At 35.5% G+C, this 27,544-nt stretch overlaps 2 long non-coding RNA genes across 2 annotated transcripts in view; one reads left to right on the top strand and one right to left on the bottom strand.

The window, feature by feature from the left end:
* Positions 1-27,544, top strand: part of LOC141375331 (uncharacterized) — a 314,549-nt gene that overhangs the window by 231,066 nt on the left and 55,939 nt on the right. The window lies entirely within an intron of this gene.
* On the bottom strand, positions 765-25,586 carry LOC141375329 (uncharacterized). Its single transcript, XR_012383216.1, has 5 exons — positions 25,389-25,586; positions 25,101-25,317; positions 12,651-12,798; positions 11,226-11,361; positions 765-844 (listed from the first exon to the last, which is right to left on the bottom strand). It is a non-coding gene; the product is annotated as an uncharacterized lncRNA (long non-coding RNA).

The raw sequence follows: 27,544 nt of genomic DNA, 5'->3' as shown, positions 1-27,544 counted from the left end.
GTCAAGAAATGCTTTGTGCTATAGGATTTTTTAAAGTCATTTACACATAAAAAAGTGAATAACACATGAAATTCCTACATGTAGCCTCTTTAAAAGTATAAAAGACATTCTGCTTTTTAAGACCAAGGTCACTCAACAACTCTCGATATTTTTTCATCTATTTAATTGTTTTGGTCAAATCAACAAAAACTTGATCATTTTAAACATCTTTTATGCCTTTAGAACTTTTGCTGCAGGATGACTGACATCAAAACAAAATGCATTGTTGTATTTATGAGCGTTTTATTAACTATAAATTTGACATGTTTTTAATTTAATGCATGTTGTGTCACCATAGAATTATAAGGTTCTTTCTGACATTTTTGTCAAAATTAAGTTTTTGACATTCTTATTAAATGACAACTTTTTTACATTATGGGATGTTTTTTTTTAAAGTTGTTTACATTTTAAGACTTTTTATTTAAAAAGTAAATGTTACACACATACTGTTTGCAAAAACTTTGAAGCTCAAAATCTCAAAATCATTCAGAACGCAGAAAAAAACGTACAATTCCAAGGTGATGATTTGTATCTTGGTGGAGAGTGAATCAGATTTAAATTGTATTTAAATACTTTGAGATGTAATTTTATTCTCACGTGAAATAACTTTTATTTAAAATAGGCTCATTCTGAAAATGTACCCCTGTTTACATTTCTGGAGATCGCTAATCAGTCGTTATGTATAGCTGCATTTCATCTTTAAAATGAAAACTTTTTATGCTTACCAGCTGACCGTTTACCTCTATATGGACGGCTTTCCTGCTGTTACCAGTTTGTCCAGTAGCTCTCCTTGTACGTCGGCAGACTTGAGACGCAGAGAGGAATTGACACGATGACAGGGTTCGGCAAGGAACAGCTCCAGAAAGCAGGTAAGATAAAATCAGAAGCCAAAAAAATAAAAAAATTAACAAATAAATAAAGGTGAGAATGTGATAAAATCTGAAAACTTGGTAAAAATCAGGGGGGTTTATTTTTTCTGGATTGCTTTTTAAAACTGTCTGTTGGGTTTAGGGAAGTGGGTGGGTGCAGTTCAATCGGTGCTTTTAAAAACATTATCGGTTGTTTTTAGTGAAGAAGGACGATGGGTCAGTTGATCGGTCAGTCAGTCAGTCAATTAATCAACAGCAGCCTCTAGTGGATTTATGCGAGAACAGCAGGCATGAATGGAACTCGCGAAAAAATTTTACATCTCAAAAAGCATACACTGCGACCTACACTGGTGGATTTGTGAAAACAAAACCTGCAAAAAATGTAGATCCTGGGACATATTTGGTGCTCTCCAGAAATATATATAGAGGTACGTTTTCAGTGCATTGACCACGGTCAATAAGCTGCTTTTGTGCTCAATCAAACCGCTAAAGATAAAGTGTCTAGTAAAAGTCAAGTGTGAAATGAAATGTGGCTAAGTATGGTGATACTCAATATTTGTGCTTGCATTTAACCCATCTTAGTGCGTGCACACACACACACACACACACACACACACACACACACACACACACACACACACACACACACACACACACACACACACAAACACTTGGAGCAGTGGGTACACTATCTAAACCAGGGGTGGGCAAACTCGGTCCTGGAGGGCCGGTGTCCTGCACAGTTTAGCTCCAACCCTAATCAAACACACCTGCTTATAGATTTCTTGTGATCTTAAAGACACTGATTAGCTTGTTCAGGTGTGTTTGACTAGTGTTGGAACAAAACTCTGCAGGGACACCGGCTCTCGAGGATCGAGTTTGCCCATCCCTGATCTAAACTATACTATCAAAATTTATCCACTAAAGTTATTTATAGGAAAAACAATTATCATGATTTATAAGAACATGTGACTTGCGAGAGAAATAGGATTTTATAAAATAACACTGATTAACATTGAACTAAGAAACAGCTAAACTGTAAGCTGGATTATAGTGTAAGGAGGTACATGATAGAGAAAATATTGTCTTCACTTCACTTGAAATTATATATTTGAAAATGTTGTAATTAAACAACAATCCCTTACACTACAAAAGAGGTATAATAAGTCTATAAATGCCTCAAAGAAACATATTTTTTGGAAAATAGTCTAATTTTACCAGTTATCTAGAGTTAAACAGTTATGTTTTACCACTTTTGAATCCATTCAGCTGATCTCTGGGTCTTGAGGGAGCACTTTTAGACAAAAATAGTAGTGAGTATTATTTATGTTATTTATTAAATTACTCAACAAATTGCATGTTCTTAACATCTACCCTTAACCCTGTCACAGTACTATAAAATATTAATAATTGTTAAACAGTGTCACAAAAACGATGCTATATTAGTGTGTGTATCCGCAGTTGTATCCTATCTAGACTTTACCTTGTAGTTCCTATAGCCAAATCAGTCTTGAAAATTTCATTTCCTGTTGGTCTTAATACACAGTGTAACTACAGAAGAGTCCAGGTTTAAATAGAAAAATAATGTAATAAGACATATATAAGATAGTTATTCATTCATTCATTTTCTTTTCGGCTTAGTTCCTTTATTAATCTGGGGTCGCCACAGCGAAATGAATCGCCAACTTATCCAGCATATGTTTTTACACAGCGGATGCCCTTCCAGCTGCAACCCATTTCTGGGAAACATTCATACACACTCATAAACTACGGACAATTTAGCCTACCCAATTCACCTGTACCACATGTCTTTGGACTGTGGGGCAAACCGGAGCACCTCGAAGAAACCCACACAATGACAGGGAAAAGATGTAAACTCAACACAGAAACGCCAACTGACCCAGCCGAGGCCAAGCTACTGCGTCGCCCCTAAGATAGTTATATATAAGAAAAATACTTTTTTGAATTTGAGTGTGATGCTAATTTGATTCAATGATTTATGCTAATCTAAACTAAAAGTGCTCCCTTCAGACCTGGACATCATTTGAATGGATTCAAAACTGGTAAAACTCTAGGGGATTTGTAAATTATTATTTTTTTTTTTAAATGTGAAGTGGTCTTTTAACATAGTTCTAGCACTGGCCAATATACACACAACCTGACAAAACTCTTGTCTTCAATCTCAGTTGTAAGAGCAACAAATAATAACTTGACTTCTAGTTGATCATATGGGAAAGTAACAGAAGGATTTTTCAGCTGAATCATCTGTTGAACTGAATCCCGATCATCAAAAATACTGCAGATGACCTATTGGAACCCACATGGACCCAATATTCTTACAGAAATCAGTCAAGTTTGGTGAAGGAAAAATCATGGTTTGGGGTTATATTCAGTACGTGGCGTGCGAGAGATCTGCAGAGTGGATGGCAACATCAACAGCCTGAAGTATCAAGACATTTGTGCTGCCCATTACATTACAAACCACAGGAGAGGGCTAATTCTTCAAAAGGATGGCGCTCCTCATGCTGCAGACACGGAAGAAGCGCAATTCACCCGAGGTTGAAAATCTAAACTTCAGTGGACATTCATGCAGCGTTAACCAATCAGGAGCTTGCTCTCGTGGGGGCATGATTGTGAGGTAGTGCCTGTTGTTGGTGACCCGGGGGAAAATCCTCCTGCCGACACTCAGTCGAAAGCACCGCTGAAAGCCTCCATCATCCAGGTTAAGTTTCTGGAGGAGTTTATGAGCTCACAGAGCTGGGTGCACCTCTGAAAGGATATAGGGGACTCAGACACTGCTCCAAACAAATTGACTCTGTTTTTCAGCCTTCGTAAAGCACATAAACACAGTTATTTTCTTAATAAAATTCATGCTAACCATTTAGCAAAAAAGCTACAGTCACTGGGCAGACAGAAGCCCTGCCCATCACGCGAATCCACGTCTATTTTTTGTAAATTTGACGTGTGAATGAAGCAGATTTGACGCGTGAATGAAGCGAGTAAACGCAAAATTTACGCGCGAATAGCACGATTTATCCACACGTTTCGTGTCTGGTGTGAACACAGCATCATACAAGCAAAGAAGGTCAAGGTGCTCCAGGATTGGCCAGCCCAGTCCCCAAACATGAACATTATTGAGCATGTCTGGGGTAAGATGAAGGAGGAGGCATGGAATCCAAAGAATCTTGATGAACTCTGGGAGTCCTGCAAGAACTCTTTCTTTGCCATTCCAGATGACTTTATTAATACGTTATTTGAGTCACTGCAGAGATATATGGATGCAGTCCTCCAAACTCATAGGAGTTGTACACAATATTCATTCTTTTTTCACTGCACCATGCCTTTATATTTTATATAGTACATTCTTTCCTTTTGTTTAAGCAAAGTCAGACCTTACTGTTCCAATTAAATAACTAAAAATCAAGGCAATATCATATTTTATTTAGCTAAAATAAGCGTAATCTAGAGACCTTTGCCTATAAGCCACTTCTGATACCAAATGATCAACTAGAAGTCAAGTTACTACTTGTTAGTCCTAAATCTTGGATAGGCGACAAGACTTTAGTCAGGTAGTGTATAATAATGAAAGAAAATAATTAGTTTGAGATCAAGCTATATTATATTTACTGTTTTAGAAGAAGACTGGAGACTTGTGTAAAATGATTTAAGTAAAAGTCTTATCTAATCAAAGCAAGTCTAATCCATTTTTAAAGTATGAATACAAAACTCTCATTTAGTTTTCTGTGGGTGTTTTGTACTTGTTACAGATTTCCATTCTCTGTATCCCAGACTGGAATTCTTCAAGTTAAGCATTTGTTCGTACCCTAAACCCTGAGCACTAATAAGAACCATCTCCAGCTGAATGCTAAATGAATGAATGTATACCATCAGCATTCGCTCCATATATCCAGACATGCTCGCCGAGAGAAGGGCAGTAAAGCTCATTCATCAATCCATTAAAGAAGGTAGTATTCCCTGGTATTTTAGCATGTCCGTCAAGAAGACATCAACCCCCAGAGGACAACCGCTGTCTGCATCTCTTCATAGAGAAGGAGCCCTTGACTCTTAAAGGTTCCAGTATGCCAAAAATTACTATTGACATTTCAATTTGGGCTAGATTTTTCAGTCCAGCCCCCATCCTCCTCCACACCCCAAGAGAAAGGAAGGAAATTTACATCTGAATGAGGCAGACAAAACACAGAAAGGCATTTGCGTGCGCACTTTGGGTCGTCCATTCATCTGCCGCAATCTCTGACTGTCAGTGTCAAGGAATATAGATGCCCGAACATGCTACGTTATTCCTTCTCTTCGGTCTTTGTGCTGAATTTTCCACATTTGTTTGAGCATTTGGTCGCCGATTCGCTATAAAAGCAGTTAAGCCTCATTTATGGTCGAGTCAACATGATAAATCTTTGTGGAAGGGATCAGATTAAAGTGAAAAGAGAGGGGGGAAAGTCTACAAGTACACTGGAATGACATTTCTGCCAATATTTATCTTTATGGGGGAACGGAAACCTCAGGCAGTCATGCAAATAGTTTGCTATGAGACCTCTCGGTGTGAGAGATGTTAGCTAAGATGGGAAAAAAGGAAACTTTGATATTTGGATGAAATGTCACATTAACAGTTTTTGAAATTTCAAAGCATATGAAATAAAGATGGCAGCATAAAACAGAAGGGATGCACTGATATGGACAATTTGGGTGATACTGATAACCAATAACTCTTTATATTTGGAAACCGATAATCAATATATATATAGGCAGAGAAATACAAATTTTATATATTATATTATTTGGATTACAAAAATAAAATGAAATAAAAACGGCAGTATAAAAACAGTAGACATGCACTAACAAGTAAAATTTGGGTGACACCGATAATCGATAACTCTTTAATATACAAAATGGTCTATCTGGTTCTTAAATCTGATTGGTTGATAGCCTTGCGATATTCTGCACTCGTCCAGCCTCTTCACCCTTCACTGTTGTGTATTATTCTGCCCACTTACAGCAACAAGCAGAGGACACTCTTTGACAAATACCCTAGCTGTTGAACAAGATAAATGTAAATTCGAGGCTTTTTTTAGTTGAGAATGTAGTTGTTTAGATTAAAGTATGCAGTTTATTATAAGGATGGTGCTTATTTTAAATACTTATAATTTCTGAGCGACCATCAGCATCCATCAGCCTGTTATACTGAGCAGAGCAAAGACGGTTGACTTTGTCCATCCACAAGACGGCAACAGAGACCACATAATAAGCGGGTAGAAGAGAAAAACAGCATAATTTTAAACTAAAGCTGATCAAATTACTATTACACCAGTAAATGAAGTCGATCTCTCTCTTTTGTGTGTTGTAGTGCAGTATTTGTACCATAGTGATATTTTGATCTCCTGATTGCAACAGAGAAATACTGGGAAATCTCTACAGACTAATGGCAAATAAAGCTGTATTGAATTGTATTGAATGGTATTTCATGCCGTTCAGCCTTATAAACTTAAAATGTGAGAAAAATCACCTGTTTTGTCATCACTTTAGACAAAAGGTGTCCACACTCGGTCCTGGAGGGCCGGTGTCCTGCAAAGTTTAGTTCCAACCCCAATCGGACACACCTGAGCTAGCTAATCAAGCTCCTACTAGGCTTTCTAGAAACATCAATGCAGGTGTGTTGAGGCAAGTTGGAGCTAAAATCTGCAGGACACCGGCCCTCCAGGACAGAGTTTGGACACCCCTGCATTAGACATTACGCTATAGAATCATTACATTACATTATAGAAGCACTACTACTCGTGTTACATTGCTCATATATTTGGAAGCCTAAGACCAGGGGTGGGCAAACTTGGTCCTGTAAAGCCGGTGTCCTGCACAGTTTAGCTCTCATCAAACACACCTGCTTTTAGATTTTTAGTGATCTTGAAGACACTGATTAGCATGTTCAGGTGTGTTTGATTAGTGTTGGAGCTAAACTATGCAGGACACCGGCCCTCCAGAACCGAGTTTGCCCAGCCCTGCTATAGATGATATATATATGCAGAGAAATACAAATCGTATATTTTATATTACCTGGATTACAAAAATAAAATGCTAATACAATGGACAACAGACACAAGATCTTTTCCATCGATATTATTTACAAATTGAAATTTTGATGTCCTGTTACTGCCGACATCTCATCTACACTGTGGTTAAATGATTTTTCCTCTAACATAAACTCTTCTTAAGTGTACTTCCATTGCTAGTTATAATATAAAGTAGTAGGGCTATGTGATTAATAAGCCAATTGTAATGCATATTTTGTCAAAAATCAAAATTGATTTGATCTGACATAATGACATTGAGGTGATCATTCTATGATAATGCCTGATTCCACAAGAAAACGTAAGTATTTTCTGTTTTGTCAGTTTAGTGGCTAATTCGTACGAATTCATTCGTATGAAAATGAACAATTTGAAAAGGAGGCGTGGCACCCAACTCCACCCCTAAACAGTCATGCAATGCTATACGTAGAATTGCTGAAGTTTCTTCTGCATGGGTATTTGGAGTATCCATAAAAATTATATCTTAAAATTTTGGTTGATACCGATAACTCTTTACATTGGAAAGCCGATAACCGATATTTATAAGCGAGGAATTTTTTTTTCTGAGACAGATTACGCAAAACAAAACGCTAATAAAATTAATAAGTGATGTTATTTTTTAAAGTTTTGTTTATATAATTACTCTGAAACATCAAGAACTTTATTTTTCTTTTATAAAAAAATGATAAACCGATATTGATTTTCAAGTTGCAATTCTGAAGTCCTACTTTTCATGCTAAAAACTCCCACAATGCTAAAATCTTATCTTTCCTCTTACGTAAACTCTTCTACTCTGAAAAAAATCTGATCAATCTTATCATCCAATACTGATAAAATAAAAAATAAGCATTTATCAGCCGATCACAGCTGGTCACAGACATATGGTGCATCAATAATAAAGAGGCTTATTTTGGTAGGCAGATGGAATAAAAATAATATTACATTTATTCATATTTATCCTAATGTAAAATTCAAAGAAGGAACATCAAATGCAATCAATGTAAGAAAGAACGTCATATGCACTGTAAAGAAATTTACGACAAAAAGACAACACATATTTGTGTGTTGCCTTAACTTATTCTAAAAAGTTAATCAGGTTTTAACTCAAATTTAGTTATAGGACGTTTAACTTAAGATTTTTGTCTCAAGATTTTTAAGTTAATTTAATTCAACAAAAAAAAATTAAGGCAGCAAGAATGTTTTTACAGTGTGGGACTGAAATAAACAGTTGAATCATTCGACTTGAAGTCCTTGCTCTTTATACCTTTTACAAATGCGTGTATTTATACGTGTTATTTACAATAGAAGCAGTGTATATATTTAGTTATTCACTAAAGCTTTGATTCCCAGCAGACCTAAAGCCGTTCAGCCAAATGAAAACATGCCTACAGTAAAGCACACTTGCATGTGGTAAAGCCTGTTTGCCAAAGTTAACAGGCTTTTATGCATGCTAATATGCAACGGCTATGGGATGTTAGCCTGCTAAACCGCAGAACACACTCGCTTGATTCAGACACCTGTTTAAATAATAAATAACAGCTAATGCCTACTTAATCTCCTGGCAGATCGCAGACATTTTATTTAAGATCTTCACACTGCATTTTTTCATCTCATGTCCTGGCCAAGGATATGTATAAAGAATCTAGAAGAACGTTCATGCATCTTCATTGATGCCATTTTAATGCTTTACTTCAGCACAGAATATGAAGAAACGTATATTATGATATGCCTTCAGTGTAGTAAGATCCAGCATTCTGTGTAAAACTATTCAGCAGCTTACACAATGTATTATTTAGTTGTTTTGTGTGTGTTCAATACATTATTTCTCTACAAAACATTTCTTGTTTTTATTTTATTTGGCCCAAACTTTACTTCAGTGATCAGTAATTATTCTAATTAATATTAACCTTTCTGAATGTTGGGTGGATTTGAAAATAACCCTGCATTTAATGTTTAGAAAGTATATTTTGGCTGACTTAAAGTATCTGCTTAAGCAACCCAAAGCAATAATATTAGTTCAATTTAAAATGTATGCTTTTCCAGCATTTTATTAAACGGCATTTTGCAGTGTAGATTTAAAGTTTTTATTATTTATATTTGAAAAAGACAATTCATTTAGTTTTTAAAGTTTATTTTTGCTGTCTTTATAATAATGTAATATAATATAATATAATATAATATAATATAATATAATATAATGTAATATAATATAATAATAAGTGCTGTCACCTCACAGCAAAAAGGCCGCTGGTTCAAGCCTCTGCTGGGTCAGTTAGTGTTTCTGTGTGGAGTTTGCATGTTCTACCTGCTTTTGTGTGGGTTTCCTCTGGGTGCTCCGGTTTCCCCCACAGTCCAAAGACATGTGGTACAGGTGAATTGGGTAGGCTAAAATGTCCATGTATGTGTATGTATGTGTGTGAATGAGTGTGTAAGGGTTTCCCAGTGAGGGGTGCAGCTGGAAGGGCATCCGCTGCGTAAAACAAATGCTGAAGAATAAGTTTATAGTTTATTTCGCTGTGGCGACCCCAGATTAATAAAGGGACTAAGCCGAAAAGAAAATGAATAATATAATATAATATAATATAATATAATATAATATAATATAATATAATACAATATAATATAATATAATATAATATAATATAATATAATATAATATAATATAATATAATATAATATAATATAATATAATTCAGTATTTTTTACATTTTGTTCTCCTTAAAATGTCAATATTAAAACATTAAAATGCTAAAATCTTTAAAAAACTATTATAAATTCTACAAAAAAAACTTCAAAACCCCATTTTTCCTGCCATTGAAATATATATACAGTGCTCAGCATAATTGAGAACAGCCCATTTTGAAAATGAATATTTTTATCCATTTCTCAGTGAATATGGGTAAGATATATTGGTGCATTTGAACAAAACAGATTTATTAAACAGATATATTTATTAAAATAATATTTTACTTACAGAACACCTTTATAAATGGAAAGATAATACATTTAAATTCATGAAAAAAACTACAACATTTCAACAAAATTGTGTATATTTTTTTGTTTCTCTTGATTTTTGCTATTTTTGAAAATTGTATTTTATTTAATTTGGGCAACTAATTTTTTAACCATTATTGTAAGTTATTTTGCTAGATTAGCACCAGATTGGCCTCAGTACTGACTAATCTAATGTTTATGCACAAATATAATATCGTAAAGCTTCCTATAGAAAATATTAATTTAAATCAGTCACAATTTAGTCACAATTTTTCCCCCACAGCAGGTTATTAACACAAATTTGTTCAAGAATAAAGTCAATGTTCGGTTTAAATGTTTGTGAAAGACACTTTTTTATGCTTAATTTCTCATCCTCAGCGAGGCTGAATTTCTTTGCTGAAAAATATTTAAATTAGCCAATTTATCAATATTATTAAGATTTTTGTTTGAAGTTGAAAACTGCTTAAACTTGTTGTGCAAACCATGATACATATTTTAATAATTATGAATATATATTAATAGAAAGTTAAAAAGCATAGCATTTATTTAAAACCTTAAATCTTTTACATTTAAATCCATTTAATGCATTCTTGCTGAAAAATGTGATGGATGTATGGACAGAGACAGATGGACAGGCAGATATACAGATAGATTTAGACATAAATATAGACAGAGAGGATAGCAAGAGGGATAGATGGACGAACGGACAGGCAGATATACAGATAGATAGATGGATGAATATAGATATACAGATATTGATTGGATGGATGGATCCATCGACAAGCAGACAGACAGACAGACACAGATAGATAGATAGACAGACAGACAGACAGACAGACAGACAGATATATAGACAGACAGATATATAGACAGACAAATAGATAGATATTTTATCATTAGCAGAAACCAAAGCAACAAAGGCAAGAGAGAAAGAAAGAGAAAAAAAGAAAGAGCAGTGATTTTTCAAGTTTTACACACCGCCTCGAGGCACAAAGTGCTTCTTTTCCATTATGAAGCTGCATTAATGCCCTGCGTTTGGGTAATTAGCAGAAAGTCAATTCCCATTACTGGTTAGGCCCATTGACCAGCTGCTTACTTTAATAAAAAGGCATGTCCCCTACATTTAGAGCGGGAAAGAATCAATAACCAGGATGCATTAAAAAGAACCTGCCTCCTGACAACAGGAGCCCGCAACCCATAACAGGAGAACCTTGCTCTCTCCGAGATTCATCCATTCAGAGCTCACCTCTCTTCTTCTCAGCAAGCGAACTCTCCACTCAGGCTTTCACGAGTGCATTTCTTCTCCCCCTTTCTAGCTTTTCTTTTCTCCAATCTCTTTAAAAAAAAAAAAACTCGCGACTCCTAGCCTTGTAGAGAGCAGCCTTTGAGAGAGAGAAAAAGAGGATGTCAGGTCTGGGGCGACACAAAGAAGGCATAAAGAAGGACGTACATACATACATAAAATCTATTGGAAAGAATTTACAAAGTGCTGCTTTATATAATCTCTCTTCATTTGTGTTTGGAAAGGTGGTATGTTTATGTATAGCAAGAAAGGAATCTTTATAAAGTCTGAACTTATTGGGAACAAAGTGTCTATGCGACAAAAGTGTCCATTTAAGTCTCTGAACTCTAGTTTAAATGCATCTGATTGGCCGTTGCGTTTATTGGCTCGACAGAAACCTACTGCTAACACAAATAAAAGAAATCTGACACAATGTACGCAGATCTAAATGCAATGCTATAAATTTAAGCTTACATTCCACTGGATCTGTGAATGCTTTAAATTGCAAAGAGGCTTTTTATTGAATCGTTATTATGAATTTGTAGGATATTTTTGTTCCTTTTGACAATTTTTTTTTTTTTGCCAGAAACCCTGGAAACACAATCAAAAAATTACTTTCTTACATCTTTTACTTACCTATTTTTATAAGTTAAACCAACACAACTTTTTTGTTTGTTTTTTTTAGATAACTTAATAGTTTTATGTTCAATTCACTTAAATTTGTGAAAACTTGTAAATTAACTTAATCTATTTGTGCTGAAGTTCAATTCAAGTTTATTTATATAGCGCTTTTTACTATGTAGATTGTCAAAGCAGCTTCTCATATAGTAGAAGTTAGTCCAGATCTCAGAGTTGTAGTAATTCCTTCAGCATGAAGTAATTGTGTGCATTTTTTTCCTCTTCGATGCTGATATACACACACTTTAAAACCTAACAGTCAACTTTATAAAATAAAATGAGTGCAGTTAACTCAAAATGTACTGAAAGTTAATTCTACTCATTGGAAAAAAGTTTTGAACTCAGTGTTGAAGGTAATTAGTTAATGAAATACCTCATTACTTCAACTTAAATAGAGTAAGTCCACAGTACTCATATAGATTTGTTGTTTTTTTTAACTCAAATGGTTTGTTGCAATTGGTTTCCTCAAATGTTTGAGTTGCCTTAACTTATTGAGTTTTACAGCACTCAATTGGTTTGAGTTCTCTTCATTTATCAGGTTTTACTGTGCTCAAATTGCTTTGATTACTCAAATGGAGTAAGTTCAAATGGATTAAGTTCACAGTACTCATTAGGATTAGTTTTTAAACTTAAATGGTTTGAGTTACCTTAACTTTTTGGGTTTTGCAGGAGTTACACCCATTAATGTACTGAAAGGAAGTAAAAACTTACTATTATGAAATTTCCTGCTCAAGTTGAGCTTGCGATGGAACTTTGGTGGATCAATCAGCTCTACCAGTCTTTCGTTACTAGTTTAGTAGCTTTTCTTTAAACACTTCAGTGAATCGATGCCCCAAAACACTGTTGCCAACATGTAGACCTGCAAGTAAAATCTCAACTTTTTATGACCATAGATGCCAGTTAAAAAAAAAAAAAAAAGAGAAGTGTTTTTACATCAGAAAAGAGAACTAGAAAGTTGTCAGAAATTTTTATTAAACCTAAATACTCAAAATAATTGATTGAGTAGCATAAACTTAATTTTCTAAGGGCATACTCACACTATGTACAGTTGCCTTGAACAAGCTAAAGCACGCTTGTCCCCCCTCCCATCTCCCCCGATGGCCCGCACTTCCATTACATTTGGGCCTGTGCACGCTTACGTCATTGATGTTGCGCTGGTCCAACACAATCTCACGGCAATTTGTAACTTTTTCATTTAGTGGCTAATTCGTTTGAATTCGTACGATCTAATTCATACAATTTAGTACGATTTGCTTTTCCCCCAATGATGGTTGGGGTTAGGGGTGGGGTTAGGTGCCACGCCTCCTTTTTAAAATCGTATCATTTCGTACGACTGAAATCGTACGAATTCGTACGAATTAGCCACTAAACTGGCAAAACGTAAAATACTTACGTTTTCTCGTTAGATCAGGCTGGCTGGTCAGTAAGCGCTCTCGTTCAGCACAGTGGAGATTTCTTTTGTCATATCGTTTAAGCCATTTGATATGCAGTGACTCACAGTCAAATATTTACCCAAACAGATCACCACTTTTGACGCTCATAAACAATCATAAAGTCCTCATGCTGCAGGAATTAGGAGGTTTGCTGAAGGTGCAGCTGTCGTGTAGTGAGGGGTTTGTGTCTTTAATAAACTACGACAGTTTATTCATTGAACAGTGAGAATGATTAAATAATTCATATAAAACGGTCCCTTAAAAGTCAGGTCTCGCTTTCAGTTTCGGGCTTAGACATACCGCGCCAAAGCCCAAGTGAACCAGGCTCAGATTCAGAGCACTCGCACTTCTCAAACGATCCGGAAAAACGGGCCTGGGCACGATTCAGATAGCATAGTGTGAGTACGCCCTAAAACAGTTCCACTAATTTAAGTAGTTTGGATTTGTTTGACTTTAGTTTTTATGTGAATTAAACATTATATTTGATTAACTGAAATAACTTGCTCATTAAGTGAAACTTAAGAGTAGAATTTAACTTGTGTTTGTGTGTGTGGTCAAACAATTGTTTTGTAATTTTTAATTAAAATTATATCCATATAAATAGGTTTAAAAAACTAAATTTTTCTATAATGAAGCTTGATACTTCATAAATTCAGCTTTAATATTTATTTTGCAAGAAAAATATTCAATTCAAATTTTACAAAGACTGATGGGTTACGCGAGAACAGCAGGTTCGAACAGCACTCGCGAGAGAAATTGGAGATTCCTCCCAGGATGTATTTCGCGGTCTCCAGAAACGTCCATAGGACTACGTTTTTAGAATGGGCCTGGGTTGAACTCATTATTTAAGAAATTTTTTAAAAATGTGAGAAATATTTTTTTTGTTTGGGTTTAAAACATGCTTAAATAGGTTACAATTTATGAGCCTAGAATACCAAAACATACACTGAAATATATAAAACATGTTTTCCGCCGCTATCATCTTCACAAAAGATGCATGCCAGGTGCACATATCCTTAATGTGAGCTTTTTCTCTCAGTTTGGTGTGTGAGTGTATCTTTTATCTGTCACGCAGCTATGTGGACACTGGATTACAGCTTTGAGATCTGCCAACTTTTTTTTTTTTTTTTTTTTACTGCCTGTCTGTGGCTCAAGCCTTTCTGATTCTCTGCCACCTCTCAAAATTTATACATGTATTTGCTCGCGCTCCCTTTCTGGAATCAGACGATATATGCGGCTGTCTTCCTCTGATTATAGTGATCCGCTGGAACGGAGAGATGGCTGCAGGGCTGAAGAGAGGAGGAGGAGGGAGAGACAAACATCAGACCCCGAGTGTCAGCACATGCACTCAGTGTTCAGAAGTGAAGATGAGGAGCTTTGGGTAAAAAGGATTACGGGGAGTCCAGTAGAACAATCTCTGGAAGATTCACAAGTTGTCTTTTCGAGGCAGAACCTGTAGTCATTAAAACTCAGCTGTGTCATTTTTGTGCTTTAAGCAGACAATGCTGAAAGTTTTGTCGTTTTAAATCAGTTGAATATACTTTCATTTAATTGGTTGTCTCTAAATCAAAAACTGCTATGGTACACATATTTTACTCCAAAAAGCTCCTTATAGTGTGTCAGAATATGTATTTTTGGGCTTGGATTATAATCTCTTACAATTAAATTTCCCTACAAATTATTTAGAATAGCATTTTCACCGAACATTACCATTCCTGTAATATAATTAAAAGTACCTATATACTTATACATAATTGTGTGGTACTTACACACACATTAGTTGTAAAAATAAGTTGTGTCTTGGAGGGAGATATTCTGTTTAACTCATGAGAAATCTATACAAAATAATAATAATTTGTTAAACATTTGTCAATTGTAACTAAATAATTGTATTAGAAATTGTTAGATTTTACACTCAACTATAAGCGATGTCACCTCATGGGCTCAGGATTACTTTGGCAAACCTTTGTCAAGTATTAAAATACAGTTACATCTACAAATGCCAGTCAAAACTGTACTGTGCCGAAAGGAAGCCCTATGTTAACAGTGTCCAAAAGCCAGGATCTATTATGGTATGGGGTTGTGTCAGTGCCCATGGCAAAGGTAACCTGCACTTTAGTGATGGCATCATTAATGCTGAAAAGTACAAAGAGATTTTGAAGGACAATATGCTGACTTCTTTTCCAGGGATATTTGCATATTTAAACAAGACAAGACAAATCCACATTCTGCACACACTACAAAGTCCTGGCTGCGGAGGAAGAGGATTCAGGTACTTCATTGGCCTGCCTGCAGTCCCGACTTGTTTCCAATAGTGAATGAGTGTGAGATTTTAAAGTGCAAAATTTGACAATGAAGACCCCGTACTGACCCACCGTAAGACTTGTTTTTAGGAAGAATGGGACAAAATTACACCTGAAACACTTCATCACTTGGTGTCTTCAGTCCCTAAAGGTCTTTAAAACATGTGAAAAGGAATGGCAACATTACAAAGTGTTAAATGCTTTCCTGTTCTTTTTTTAAAATGTATTGCAAGAACCAAAATTGGATTACATGTTTATTAAAAAAAAAAAAAAGCAATAAAAATCATGAGGAACACATTAAATAATGTTTGTTGTATTGTCTGTAGGGAAATACAAGTCAAAATAAATTTAAAAATCAGTACTTTCTTTTTTATTCGCGTTTTCAATACTGTCCTATCTTTTTCTGATTTTGGGGTTGTACAATGATGTACTTATGGTGACATTCCAGAGGAGGTAAAACTTAGGTTACCCTCTTGTTTCCGTTAAAATGCAATTAATACGTTTATAAGGCTGTTTTGAAGTTGTAACATTCATTTAAATAGTGTCTGTACTGTACTACTGAGCAGCTGGCATATCAAACAGTCTCATCTCAGCACTTCCTGGATCCCCTGCAATGATTCTAGTGTGAAAGATTAATATAGAGGAAATGTAGTTCAATATAAATGTCATTTTCTACCACTGAGATGAAAGAAAGAGGGGAAGAGAGCGAGACTGAGGGAGAAAGACTCTTGGTATGACTTTAATCGTGTGTACATGATGAGCAGCTCTTACAAACGGTAGAAAGCATCTCCTGCTGTTTTGCCTCTTTCTTTCTTTCCCCTCATCAACAGCCTTGATTAGCAGTGCTTTAATTAGGCCGAGAACAAAAGAAACGGGATACCCATCTGTGGAATGATCTCCCATCACCCCCTTCCCCTTACCAGCAGACACCCAACTTACAATCAGTGTTAACACAATCCTGAAAATCCAACATGTTTATACTTCATCATCAAACACGCTCAGATCACCAGAGAGGATATGGTCTCAAATCATGCCTTGCTGTATGTCCCACTGATCAAGAAGAACATCAGCACTTCTTGTATAGCACAGAACCAAAGGAAACAGCCATCTTATTTTTTATTTAACATTTTATTTGATATTTTTGGCAATGTGGATGCTATATATACAGTACTGCTGGCTTTTAGTGGTGTGCAGAGCAAGTCTTCGTGAAACACTGAAACAGTAAAAGCAAATGTGTCAAGGCTTTGAAACTCATCTCTACAGTGATGCATGGCAGTTGTTTTTAAGTACTGCTCTTAAACAACTTAAACAAAGAAACCATTATGTAAATTAAGGAAATAGCGCAAGGTCTACCAGAAACACCTAATATCACGTCACTCATCACAATTAGTTCCAACCAATAGCCAAAAGACACAATATATATAAGCTGTCTATTCATTTCAATCATTTGTATTGGATTTGAATCCATAATTAAGAAATTCTTACTATTATCAGTAGTAGTCATTTAAAATGTGTTATTTTATTGATTATTTTATTCTTGTGTGTTTTGTTTTATTCTAACAAAAGTCTAATATCCGAATGAACTCTTTGTGAATAAGGTATTGTTTTGGTTAAAAAGAAATCTACATTAATAAAAAAACATTAAGTCACAATTTCTGAATGTTTGTACAAGCCAGGATTCAAACTCGGATGACTCGCAGCACAGCTGCACTATGCCCATGCATAGTCCACAAGGCTATGTGAGGTACCATCCCTACCAGCTAGTGTTTCGGGAATGTTACTAGAGAGCAACACAAACAGAATGCAGAAGTATAAATGCATGGCTACACACAAGGCTTGCGTGGGTTACGCCGATCACTCGATGAAGAAGTATAAACCAGCCTTTATTCTGTAATGCTGTTTCTAGGATATTCTGTGTGGCTGAAAGATGGTCATTGTTGCTATTCAATTCAATTCAATTAATTTCAATTCAATTCACTTCAGCTTTATTTGTATAGCGCTTTTACAATGTAGATTGTGTCAAAGCAACTTCACATAAATGGTCATAGTAACTGGATCAGGGTAGTTCAGTTTTTAGTGCAGTTCAGTTTAGCTCAGTTCAGTGTGGTTTAAAATCATTACTGAGAGTCCAAACACTGAAGAGCAAATTCATCGATGCGTAGCTTTACAGATCCTGAACCATGCAAGCTAGGGTGTTCTGAATATTTGTGTTTTTTGATGGTTGTTTGTGGTATAACAAGGATCTTGGTATGAACTGGTTGCGGAGCTGCTGTTATGTTGGCACTTAGGTGTTCTGGGTGATTGCCAAAGTGTTGTTTTGTGATTGCCATCATGTTCCAGGTCTTTGCCAGATCTTTGCTTTACAGACTCTAGATGTGTCCAAGTTTAATACTTTTTTATATATTAACACCTACAAAAGAGCGCTAGTGAGGCTTTTACATCCAGTACATCATCATTAATTACCCACATGCCCCAGATAGAGGACAAAGATGAGGAGCAAGAAAGAAAAGCAGCAGATACGCTGTCACTTTAAGTTCACGATAACTGTAATTACAACGAGGGTCAGTCAATTAAATAAGGCCTGCGTAAGTGTCCTCAATTACGCTGGAAATAAATTAATGCTAATTAACCGAACGGGCCTTCATCCATTAACAGAAAATAAAAGACAAAGGCAGACCAGAGGAGGAGAGCGTAAAAGCATCAAAACGCAATTAATGGACCTGTCCAACTCACTATGACCAAAACATTTCAAACACATTTATTAATTAAAAGACCGCATTAGCATTTGTCTGACTAGATATTCTTTGAATTTTAGTTCATGTTGGATTCAAGAACGTTTTCACCCTTGCAAAACCATGTTCAGTGTTTTAAAGATTAAACAAATTACTTATAAAAATGCAACAGAATCTTTGCAAAGTATAACTTCAAACTATAGGATCTCTACCATGTAGCAAAACCAGCACAAGTAACAACTCAATAGAAAAGTTCTGCATTATTCGAGATGCGCATGATGCATTCTCCACAGTGAATATATTTCATCTGGACATCTCGATTATCTCTGCGGACGGTGCCAGCAGCAGCAGCTGTGGGGATGGGAAGCCGGAGGATGTGATGTCGTGGCGCCACTTAGTCGTCATATGCTAGGCACTAATTCCCAAATCAGCAGCAGCTATTAAATCAACTGATTTGCACTTGTGTTCTGCTGTGAGATGCAAGCGGCACGATTTATACCACACAAGTGTTGCAGATAACAGAAGATTCTGGAAGCGCTACATGTGTCACTGAGCCCAGGAGGATTTGAACTTCTGCTAGATGTCCTAAGTGGCCTGTTTACACCTGGCATTTGTATATCTGCCTGCCAATATGATCACTAGTTAAATGTCTTGCAAAACTGTTTTTGGGACTAACCTTTCTGTCGCTTTTCACGTTTGTTCTTGAAAACACTGATACGGTAAACAGTCAAAATCACTGGCCTTTCTCTCGACAACATCTAATCACAGGAGGTCACGGGAGACACATCTGAGATGGATGTGTAAACGAGACCTAAGTGTGTATTGATTTCACTCAGCACAGTCTGAGACATTAACATCTCTGAAAAGAAACGTTTTTTTCCCCCTTCTATCCTTCCTTCAGGTAAACACGTAATATTTCAAACTTACATTTTGTTGAAATTAATGTATACATAAAATCAAGTTTCTACATTAAATTATAGTTACAAATAAAGTAAATTAAATGCAAATAAATTTCTAATGTTTCATTACCATTGTTCGATTATCCATCTGCAAAATTTGGCTGAAAAAATAAAAACTGATAAAAATCTGGCAGCTGTGGTTGCCAGAAATTTCGTTAAAAAAAAATGGAATGAAATAAATTTCATGAAAATTACATTAATTTCATTACTGTATAGTCATACGCCAATGTTTCGAAGTACTAGAAATCATTTTTTAATAATTATAAGTAACTACTTATTTCAAAAGTGTTCAGTGTCATTTACACAAGTGCTAAACCCCATCACGGTAACACATGACACTGAGTAATGTAATAAAAATTATATATCAACACAACATGTAACTGTAACACGGGGAGTGACAGAGACAACTGAGGTTCGGATCCACATGCAGGTTTCTTCGGTAGTCAGGCAAGCAATGGTCAACACGGGTGCAAACAGATGTATGAAGGCAAATCCAGAATCGTAGTCACTATAACCGGCGAGAGATCAGAAGGCAGGCGGCAGACAGGGATAACTTGGAACCAGGCTAAGGTGAACACACCGGAAAACAAGACTAAGAAAACGCGTTGAATTTTCACTAAACAGATAACAAGACTTGGCAATGGGAATGAGTGAGTGTGTTGCTTAAGTAGTGTGTAATCAGTCATTGACAATCCTCAGGTGGTGTGGGTGTAATGAGTCAGAATGAGGAAGCATGGCTGCGTCTGAAACTGCATACTTCCATACTATATAGTATGCTAAAATCAGTATGCGAGCCTAGTAGATCCGAATTCATAGAATTCGAAAATCAGTATGCGAGAAGTACCCGGATGACTTACTACTTCCGGCGAGATTCTGGAGTGCGCATCCCATGCACAATGCGCTATCCCATGATGCCCCGCGAGCGAATTCATGAATTGGAGTAAAGCGACGCAATTGACGCAGGTAGGTCACATGACTACGACAAAATGGCGGATGTAGTACGTCCGAATTCCATTCATACTTTTCACGTTCATACTGTATAGAGCATACTTTTCTAACGGCCGATTAGTACGTTTAAATTCAAATGCAGTACCTACTGAGTAGTAGGCGGTTTCGGACACAGCCCATGTGTGAGGGTGAGCAGAGTGCATATATAAAAATGTAGTCAATAAATGGCGGATTTGTAGTCCATAAGTGTTTGTGTGTGAGACGTGACCATTGTAGATAGTGTATTCTGGGAATTTTTTGAACCTCTTAGTTTTGAGTGTGGTCCTAAAAAATTTTAGTTTTAAGGGCTATCTAACCTTTCCCCTTAGCCCTACAAGATAAAGAGAATTGGGACACCTCTTACCCTTCAAATGAACGTGCAAAACAAGGGGTAAAGGAAAGGGCTAAAGGGTAGAATTGGGCACGGGCCATAATGTCAACAACAAAAAAAGGGTGTAATATAGGGAAATCTGGCAAAGTGAATTTAAGGTTATTTATATATTAATAAAACTTCATTGCTGCAGTAACTGTTAACCAGGTCACAGATTTTGGCTGTAGCATTTTTACAATATTTTTACCATTGAAATCACAGACATTTTAATGTTCCATCATCACAAAACATAACTTTACATTTTCCTTTTTTTAAATATGTGGTTGCCACATTTATGGTTGCCAGTGTCTTTCTAGAAGGCCACTTGAAAGTTCTGAGTGGTTGGCATAGTATTCTGTGATTGTTTTCAGGGTTGCTAAGATGTTTCTTAATAAAAAGTATAGTTCCATTAAAAGAAATTACAACATTATTCTGAGCTGTACTTATAAAAGTCTGAAAACAAAAGAAAAAGAGATCATACAAAAATGTATGACACTGTAAGTGGTTAAAACTAGCTTACTAAATGATTTTGAAGGATAGTGGCAAAGTATAAAGACTTAAAGTTACAATAATTAGTATTTTTGGGCTGGATTGTTAACCTTAAATTTAGTATTTTAATGTCATCTATTGATTATTGTTTTAAACACGCCTGACAAGCTTTTTGGTATATAAAATATTGATACACTGACTTTCGTTTTACTGTCTTTTCTGTAAGTCATGATAAAAAAGTCATTCAGGAAAGCTTCATTATTTTATCTTTAGAAACTATTTTGACACATTTTAAAATGTAAATATGTTAAAAAGTCAATCTAATATTTATCTACCTGCTGTCTGTACTTGTTGATATCAGTCCAGAATTATAATCTATTTTCACATTAATTCATCAGTTAAGGCTCTATTCAATAACAACAAGGCGGCGCGATGTACTGTTAGATGCTCATAATTAAGATCATTTGTTTCAGATATTTTTGGAGGGTGAGAAAATTTGTCAATTGAATAAGTGCCAATTATAATCCAGTCTGTACAAACTGACAAGATGAATTCAAATTAGATTCACACACGTTCCAGAACTCCTGATTATCCCTCATCTTCATCTCACTTCAGCCTTCAGGCTCATAATCAGACTGTAAATGTGCTCAGATTGAGCTATTGTTGCTCCATCCCAGGTTTTCATCAGATGTTTGTGATTACAGAGCCGTTTAAAACAACTAGAAGACTCATCAAATCATCAGATCACAATCTGGAACTAAATGACGCTGATGTACCAGCATTCCCTATGCATAAAATATGGAAATACTTCATAATTTTCATTAAAAACATTTATTTATTTAGGCTTAGTTTCTTATTTATCAGGGGTGTCCACAGCGGAATGAATCATCAACTATTCTGGCATATGCTTTAGGCAGCGGATGCTTCCAGTCGCAACCCAGAACTAGAAAACACCTATATACACTCCACACACACAGCCAATTTAGTTTACCCATTTCACCTATAGCACATGTCTTTGGACTGTAAGGGAAACCGGAACACCCAGAGAAAACCCACGAGAACATGCAAACTCCACACAGAAATGCCAACTGGTTCAGCCGGGACTTGAACCAGCGACCTTCTTGCTTTGCTAACCACTGAGCCACCATGATGCAAATATACAAATAAAAATGTATAACAAAAACAAACAGGAAAGAAAAAAAAAGCAGTTAAACATTAAAAAAAGAAGAGTCATGGTGGTCATAGCGCACATTTCTGTGGTACAAAGGCAGAGTAAACGGCATTTATTTTATTATATGTGCTGGATGAATATAACGAAAAGAGGGTGAATAGTTCATCTTCACACATCAAGCGCAGAAATATACTGTCGCTCAAAATAGTGATGCATTTGTCAAGGAAAACCCCAGAGAGCCTTTTTTTCCTGCTGTAATGAGGCCATGTAATGTGTCGTAGCATTAGAGAGCACGCGCGTTTGGAAATGAACTGGCTGGTGTGGTTTTCATTTCTCCAGACCTGCTATGGCTAATCTTTTAATCATAATTGAAACAATAAAATAATATTCCAGGGATTTCTTTGATAATTCGCACCACATGGTCGACAAGGAAATGACTAACAAAGGGACCCGACACGTTTTTTTCTTGCCCCAGATTTTACTTCATTATTTCATGGGTGAGTCGAGTTGAGGCCAAATGAAATCCAGATTACAGTAACGGCAGGGCTGGATTTAATTAGGAGAGCGTAAACACTCCATACTGAGCTCCCGGCAGCAGAGCCAGACTTATGGAGGATGGTTTTTAACAAACGCATTCACACACGGTTACCAGCATACAGTGTTATGTGTTACCCACATACAGAATTACACAAATTCAAACAAAACTGCAACATACCATTTATACATATCCCAAGTACTTGCATTTATAATATCTTTAGCTAATTTGATTGATTTTAATCGAAATTTATAGAAAGGATAATAGTCTGAGCTCCTTTTAACATTGTTTTTACTCTATGCCAAATCTTTTGTCCAAGAAACATTACATCTTGTGCATGTTTTACTATAGAATCGATTGCACCCACCTCTCTCTATTTATCTCAATCTGTCTATAGAGACATTTGTACATGTTTTTTTTTTTTTTTTTTTTACATGTAACGAACAGAAGCGTATAATCCACAACATCGAGAAACTTGGCCTTAAGCACCAGTGGACACTTCAGCACAACAACGACCCAAAACACACAGCAAAAGCGGAGAAGAAATGGTTAGTGGACAAAAACATCAACGTTTTGCAGTGGCCCAGCCAGAATCCTGACTTAATGCAACTGAGAATCTGTGGAAAGAGTTAAAGATCAGGGTGATGGCAAGGAGATCCTCCAACCTGAAAGAGTTGGAGCTCAATGCTAAAGATTAGTAAGCGATTGTAAGTGTTTGATTGCTGTGATAGCCAATAAAGGCTTTTTTATTAATTATTGAAAAAGATATGAATACTTTGAACAAGCCACTTTTTGTTTAAATGTAAATATTTTTTTTTTCCCACAAATGATGCCTCTTGTGAAGCTTGTGGTAATTTAACATTGCTTTTACTCTATGCCAAATCTTTTGTCCAAGAATCATTACATTTTGTGCATGTTTTACTTGAAAATTTAATAAATAGAATCGATTGCGCACTCTCTCTCTCTCTCTCTCTAGAGACATTTGCACATACGTTTATTTAATATATATATATATATATATATAATAAACAGAAACGTGTAACCACATCATGGAGAAACTTGTCCATGAGCACTAGTGAACATTTCAGCACAACAATGACCCAAAACACACAGCAAAAGTAGAGAAGAAATGATTGGCAGACTAAAACATTAAGGTTTTGCAGTGGCCCAGCCAGAGTCCTGACTTAAATCCAAATGAGAATCTGTGGAGGCTGGGAAAGATCAAGGTAATGGCATGGAGATCCTCCAACCTGAACGAGTTGGTGCTCATCGCTAAAGATTAATAAGCAATTATAAATGTTTGATTGCTGTAATAGCCAATAGGCTTTTTTTTAATTAATTATTGAGAAGGGTAAGAAGCCACTTATTGTTCAAATATAAATTAATATTTTTTTCCACAAATGATGCCTCTTGTACATCATTTTATTATATTTTGGGAGAAACTTGTCAATTCCAGTCAAAACCCCTCAAAAAAACTTGCTGGTGGAACAAAAGCAACTAAACTCAGAATTTGCAAGGGGTATGTGTGTATACACAAACTTTATTAAATTGTTTTTTTTTTTTATGCATATTTTTTTACATCTAATTAAAATATCTTCTCTTGTATAACTGTTGTATTCAATTTAATGCTGTGTGGTTGTTTAAGTATTCTGAGAGTATTATTTAAAAACATGTAGATAATTAAAAATATGTACCAAAGTAAAAATCTATCTGGATTAGTGTCCATTCAAAGGCCTATCTATCCAACTAAATCTATTGGTAAATGATAGTATTTAGCGAAGTGCTTAAAGATGATTTCTTTAACATTTGTTAAGACACATTATTAAAAATATGTTGGAATCACAGCTGTAAGAAAGTAATAATAGCTGAACACTATAAAACATAGTAAATAATAAGGCAAAAATAGCATTAGAATAGTTCAAGAGCATCTTTATGTCAGGTTTTTAGCATGTAAGTTAGCATTAGCTTATGAAACACTGTCCGTCTACAATCGATTAAACTATGAGTTGTTAAACATTGCTATTCTGTGTTTTAACCCTTAACACTTTGCTTTTACTTAAATAAAACTTTAATTTCAGAAATCTAGTTAAAAACTTTAAACAAACATAAAAAAATTACAAACTGAAAATGGCATCTAAACACAACAAACAATACTTAAACAGTGTATTTTCCAGAATATTACCTCATATTCTGTGAAGCTGTGTACGCGCGCACACACACAGACACACACAATCGCTGAAGTGCTGGTGACGGCGGGTATTAGCCTTCAGAGCCGCGTGTCATCCATCACAGTGGCACGAAGGCTAAGTTGACAAATTTCCAATATTAATAGAAGCTGTCGGGGTGTCGTAGGGTAATAGCAGTCTCTGTCACAGGCGCCTATTAATGCCCGGCCCCTGCTGCAGGACGAGGTAATTAATACACTCGCACATGCTTCCAACGCAATTTAGATTGACGGACATTTTCTCACCTTCATTATGGGCAGTATAAGCGAGAGGAAAACAGCTTGATGTTTTTCAGAGTCTAGAAGCTACTTTGAAAACGTTGCAATATTGCTAACAGCCAGTACAGCTACTCAAACTCAATGAAAGCTACAACTTTGAAAGCAGTGAGTTTGAATAATAAACATGAGATGGAGTATGTTTGTCCAATTACAATTCACGGTGGCAGTGGCCACCTGTAATATATGTCAAATATAACTATAATATCGACAATATTTATATTTTTAGACAATATTTTTGGCATGCTAATGAAAAATTTATTATTTTTGCTATCATACATCAATTAATCAAATATATGTGCATCCTACTAAAAAATTACACACCTGAAACCAGCAAGTTAAGCGTATATATTAGCTGTTTTTTTTTCTTCCAAAAATGACAAATGCTGCATTTGCTAGTGAAAATTATTAAAATTATTGTTGTGAACTGATACTCTGAGGAATTAACACACATCCATCTTCATGTACAATGATCTACAATTATGTTAAAATTGGTGTTTGGAGTTTGCATTTTCTGCCTGTGTTCGTAAGCTAAGCTAAAATTGTCCGTTGTTTACGTGTGTCAATGAGAGTGTATGGATGAAATAAAAAATAAAATTACTAATGGAAACTTTAACGTAAAGTAGTTTGGTATATTTACCAAGCCCACGTCTCTAAATGATGTTTGGTTTTTGGCCCTTCATACGAGAAAGTTTGGGCACCCCTCTAGTTAATGCTTGAAGACACTTGACGGCTTCTAGTTTTGTACAGCAATAATTCTACTGAAATACATTTTTATAATTAGGTGAGCAACTGAATATGCAAGAATACTTAAGCAACCAGGCAAAATACTAAGTATCATTTGAAGCCTGCTTAGACTTTTGAGCATGGCAAATAACGTTAGCAACACTTAAAGTTTTTTTTTTTTTTTTTGCGTTTTGGTTAAACTGCTTATTTAAATGAGCTGAATCAACACAATTCTTAAGTTTTCAGGTGTTAACTTAATTGTTTTTTTGAATCCACTTAAATTTGCAAACGCAATTCAATTTACTTAATACTTGTGTTGAGACAACATAAAGCATAAACCCAGCAATTTTTTTACAGTGAATTTAAATGCTACACTGTGAAAAAAAAGGAGGGTTTCACAAAATGTATTTTTATGTTGTCCAAACGCAAGTGAATTAAGTTAACCTAATTGTTGAGTTAACTTAATGTGAGCACTTTTTTTGTGCTCAAATAAAAGTAGATTGAATATAAAATAATTAAGTTGTCTAAAAAAAAAAACCTCAAGAATTGTGTTGATTCAGCTCGTTTTAAATAATTAATTTGAACAAGAAGCAAAAAATATTTTTGTTTGAGTGTACTGTTTGATTTTGACGAGTTTTACCTTTAAATTTTTTAAGCCATAATTCTAAAGCAATATTCACTTAATGAATCTCATGGCAATTCGTAAATTTTTGATTTAGCGGATAATTTGTATAAATTTGTTCAATTTTATTCGTATAATTTAGTACAATTTGCTGATCAAATTTTTATGTGCATTTTAGATAAGCGCATAAAAAAACAGTTGATGGAAACGCCAACGCGCACATCAATTTTGAAAATGCGCATAAAAAACATGCACATAACTGAGTAGGATAAATGTTTTATTCGATAAGAAAAGATGCGCATAAAATTCCAGCATGTGCATTAAAAAGTCATGTGATTGTTATAAGGGATCACGTGATGATAAAAATGTGTGTAAATGGATAAACCATCATCCGTCATTCTAAAACGCCTTAATTGTTTTAGTATTAGTGTTATTATATTATTATTGACCTGTAGAATATTCAATAGCATCTGTGCTCCGCGTCTCACACCTTCAAACACCACCACGCATTCATTGCGTGTCAACGTTGTCTTCTGAGGTGCAAGCAATTTATTAAATGAAGAAAAGATTCATGCAGCTTCTCCTACAGTAGTAATGTAACGAGGAGCCTGACACGGAGGGATCCATTTGCAGTATTTAATAGACACCGTTCAATCACAATCATACAATACGCACTAATGTGCGAACTCACATCAACAGTATGCAATAAGGGTCGAAGGGCTGGCGGCTGACAGACACAGAGTGATATAACAGGCATGGATCAGTGGCTGGCGGCATG

The sequence above is a fragment of the Danio rerio genome, chromosome 7 (assembly GCF_049306965.1).
Source record: "Danio rerio strain Tuebingen ecotype United States chromosome 7, GRCz12tu, whole genome shotgun sequence".
Taxonomy (NCBI): domain Eukaryota; kingdom Metazoa; phylum Chordata; class Actinopteri; order Cypriniformes; family Danionidae; genus Danio; species Danio rerio.
Note: the sequence above shows the minus strand (reverse complement) of the source record. Positions and strands in the feature narration are given on the sequence as shown.